Source organism: Mercurialis annua, linkage group LG1-X (assembly GCF_937616625.2).
Source record: "Mercurialis annua linkage group LG1-X, ddMerAnnu1.2, whole genome shotgun sequence".
NCBI lineage: Eukaryota > Viridiplantae > Streptophyta > Magnoliopsida > Malpighiales > Euphorbiaceae > Mercurialis > Mercurialis annua.
This window is the reverse complement of record NC_065570.1, coordinates 12103471-12107581: the sequence shown is the minus strand read 5'-3', so window position 1 is coordinate 12107581 and position 4111 is coordinate 12103471. Positions and strand designations below refer to the sequence as shown.

General features: G+C 34.7%; 1 long non-coding RNA gene across 1 annotated transcript; it reads right to left on the bottom strand.

Moving 5' to 3' along the window:
* Nucleotides 1–745: 745 nt before the first annotated feature.
* On the bottom strand, nt 746–3738 carry LOC126666307 (uncharacterized). The gene is made up of 2 exons (XR_007637857.2): nt 3207–3738; nt 746–1960 (listed from the first exon to the last, which is right to left on the bottom strand). It is a non-coding gene; the product is annotated as an uncharacterized LOC126666307 (long non-coding RNA).
* Nucleotides 3739–4111: the final 373 nt, after the last annotated feature.

The following is a 4111-nucleotide window of genomic DNA, read 5'->3' as shown; positions in this document are numbered from 1 at the left end:
AAATTGTTCGAAATCAAAGCCCGGAATATTAAAATTAGGCCCATGGCCTCTACCACGACCTCGACCACGTCCACGTCCACGACCACGACCTTCGCCTGCTGCGGGTATCGCATCGTTATGAACGGACTCCTCATCATGAACATTCTCCTCTTGAATGTTTTCCTCATGCTGATCAGCCATTCTGATCAAAGCACGTCGTCTATTAAAATCTATCTAAGCGTTCTAATCGTATACTATCAGGCTCTACTTACTCCTAACAAGCATACAGACTCGATCCTAGAGCACAGCTGGGAATATTTAAAACAAATGATGACTTAACAAATGACATGACAGAAACTTATATGTTGCAGTAGACTCTATACCAATTTCCTAGGTTCACATTCCATACGGTATATTACAATGATACCACCTTTACTATCAACCACTTTTCGACTATCACTCAGTCAGTGGAAATGATACCAACTTTCATTACTCCTTTCACATATTAGTAATAGTTTAAGACTATAAACCATCACTTTGATATCAAACTCGACAATGGCCCGTTTTTCGACCATCGCTCTGATACCACTTTTGTCACGACCCGATTCTCGGCATCGAGACCGGCGCTAGGGAATGGGAGTGGTTGCTCCGAAACCCGTAGCAAGCCTTAAAATACATTAAAAATCACTTAAAATTTTTCGCGGAATTCAAATCATTTTCGAACATTTTAAAATCGCAGTTTAAAACGTTCTCATAAAAATTACCATTTAAAACATGCACATAATTTTCTCTTTAATTATCGCATTTTAGTTTCAAAACCATTTCTCTATGGTTTATCACGCATCTCAATATGCGTACCATTTTACTATGGTAATTACTGCATTTCACTATGCAGGCCATTTCTCTATGGACTTAACTGCATTTCACTATGCAGATGCGCTCGCCGCATTTTATACTCGTGCAGTCGCTCGGACTTTCGCACAGCATTCACATATTACATATATCAGAGTTTAAGCGTTATAAAATATAAAGCATAAATAAGTCCAACGACTACTAAGGTATCACCGTTCATTATTCTAGCTACTGCAACTCTAGACACATAAAGGAAAGTCATTCTCACTTTATACAAGCCAGGGATTTCCGGAACAAGAAATTGGAAATCCACACGTCAAACTACTCGCCTGTAAAAATATTAAATTCAACGGGGTCAGTTATAAAAACTGGTGAATGCGTACAACATGTACTAATAAACATTAATATGAAAGCAATGCATTCCAGATTACCGATTCATATGAAACCCTAAACCATGATTCATGTTCCTATATGCTTTCAAAACAGGAAACATAAATATTACACATCATTTCACCACATTACGGGTTAACCTTTTTATGGCCGTATTTATTCATTTCTTTTTGTACTCTAGCCCGTCAAATCTGATCATTCATATTTTACGTATGTGAAGGTCTTTAGACTCTTTCACCATACAACAGATTTCGGCAGTACATATATATACCGTCGCCATTTCACTTTTTTAAAAGGTTCAACCTCTCAGATCTCGGCAGTTTCTCTTTACTGCCTTTGGTCGTCTATATTCCGTTGCCTCTGAAGATCTGTTCACACAGAGTCTAGGCCGTCGCCTGACTTTCCAGGCCGTCGCCAGGATTCACACAGCACATTCACATGCAACCCATTCTAAATGCAATACCGGTGATCACACAGCACTATTGCCGCCCAATAGTAAGCATGTTTCAATGAATCTAAATCGGTTTCAACACTATGAATAGTTCATGCGATTTAAATTCAAAATAAAATAAAGCATTTGCAAATCATGTAAAGCAGTTCGCAATATTTTTAATACTAATATTTAGCAGTATAAGTTGTAAACACACTCACAGTACTCGCTTATTCCAAATATAAAAATACCACCCGTCGATTAATCAAAACCTTTGCTCGCCGGTTTCCGCGACAAAACTCGCTGGATCTAATTTAGAGATTAAACATTAATAAATGTAATAACTCTAAATTCTAGGATAAACTCTAGACCGACTCAACCATATAACCACATAATCACAAACCAAATTTGATTCCGACTATCTATTTCCGCGTCATCGTATTTCTATACGATACACCACGTAGTTTATTTATTTTCAATAAATAAACATAGAATTATAATTCCATATAATTCTATCACACATTCAATTCACATAATTTTCTAAAATACACCTTTAGAAAATATCAACAATCATATTACAATTCAAAAATATCCAAAAATATTTTTCCGTAAAATATTTTTGACCCGGGGCTCGGCCCCCCCTTATTTTCTGCCAAAAACATTTCGGCACTAACTGCTGCCAATTGAGTTTAGGACTGAGCCAACATGCTCTATCCCCTCTACTCAAACTCCGGTCACCGTATTCCGGTGGTTTTGGCCGGAAAACTCAAAAACGCTAAAAACGCTTAAAAATTCATTTTAAGCCATTTTAACACCGAAATTCATCAAAATTATTTTCAAATACATTTTTAATTTTTATCTTGTAAAAACAGCAGCCCAATATTTTTTTAAAATATTTATTTTCCATTATTTTAACCATTAAAACCGAAATATCAATTAATAATCAAAACCGATTATTAATCCGTCAAAACACTACACAAAAATCATTTAAACTCCACAAATAATTATCAAACATATTTCATAAATTTTTCTTAAATATTTTCTGCCCAGAAACTAAAAATGACATAAATACCCTTTTTAGAACAATTTTGGCCGAATAGAGTTATTAAAAATTAAACCCGATTATTAAACCGCTAAAAATTAACCATCAACCATTTAATTAACATCAACCACAAACATAACTCATACATGAACAAAATTATTTCCAGAAATTAAAAATCGATTTATTTACCCTTTTTAAGCTATTTTTAAGCTTTAAAACAATTAAAAATCGAAACCCAACTAATTAAATTAACACCCGAATAAATTAACATTTTTAATCCACAAAAATTTAACTTTTAAGCATATATAAATCTCAACATATAGATCAGCCCAGAAATTTAAATAAATAATTTAATTTTTACGGAAAAATTATTTAAAAACCGAAACCCATTAAACTAGTAATTAAAACCAACTAATTATCCATCAAACATCAAATTTAAACCATCCTAAGCATGTTTCTAGACCTCAACCAACATCAGCAAATAAAAACTAAGATTTGAGCTTGAAATTATACCTCAAACGAACATGCAAATATAGATTAATGATCTACGTAAGCTCCTCGTCAATTTCCGTTAAGAAAATTTTGAGAGAAAATCAAAGGATAAATTTTTGTGTTTTGAGCTTGAATGGTTCGGCACCCACACTCAAATGGAGAAGATGAAATAGAGACTTGGGCACCAAGTTTAGCTTAGGAAAATATCTAGATATTTATTTGAAGTTTCAATTATTTACAAGTTTGCCATTATGGCATTCTTGTAAATAATTCGAACTCTAGGGGCAAAATAATTTCAACTTTACCAAATATTCAAAAACATTAAATCATATCATATGGGCTGTTTTTAAAATATTTTTGGGCTTTTAAAAATATTTAAAATAATTATTTTTACGGTTTTTAGTGAAAAATCACAAAATTCACTTTTAACACGTAAAATTGCCAAAAATCACATTTAAGGCAAACACATAGCAAATCACATTTTTACCCTTATAAATTCATCACGTGAATTTATTCACTATTTTCGAGGTCCTAATCAATTAAAATCGGACACACACGAAAATAAACGCTAATAATTCTACGGGGTATTACAGGAAAGGCTGATCACATAGGGACGAGTACATCGGCTCCCCAAGGGGAATTTATACCTCAAGGGAGTGGATCAGGAGCAAATGCTCAGGATGTGAACACTGGCGAACACCAATCCACGGAACTGAGCGAGCCGAACATATATGATTAAGGACAACTCTTGAACATGCTGGAGAAGTTCGGAGTGGACTTGAAGCCGATGCCTCGCCCTTCGTATATGAGGCCTTACCTGATTGGATAGAGAAGTTGTGTCCATTCCCGAGGGGATACAAGGTTTTTGAGTTCAGCTTGTTATCTGGAGAAGAATGAGGGCAGTCAACGGCAGAGCATGTCGCCCG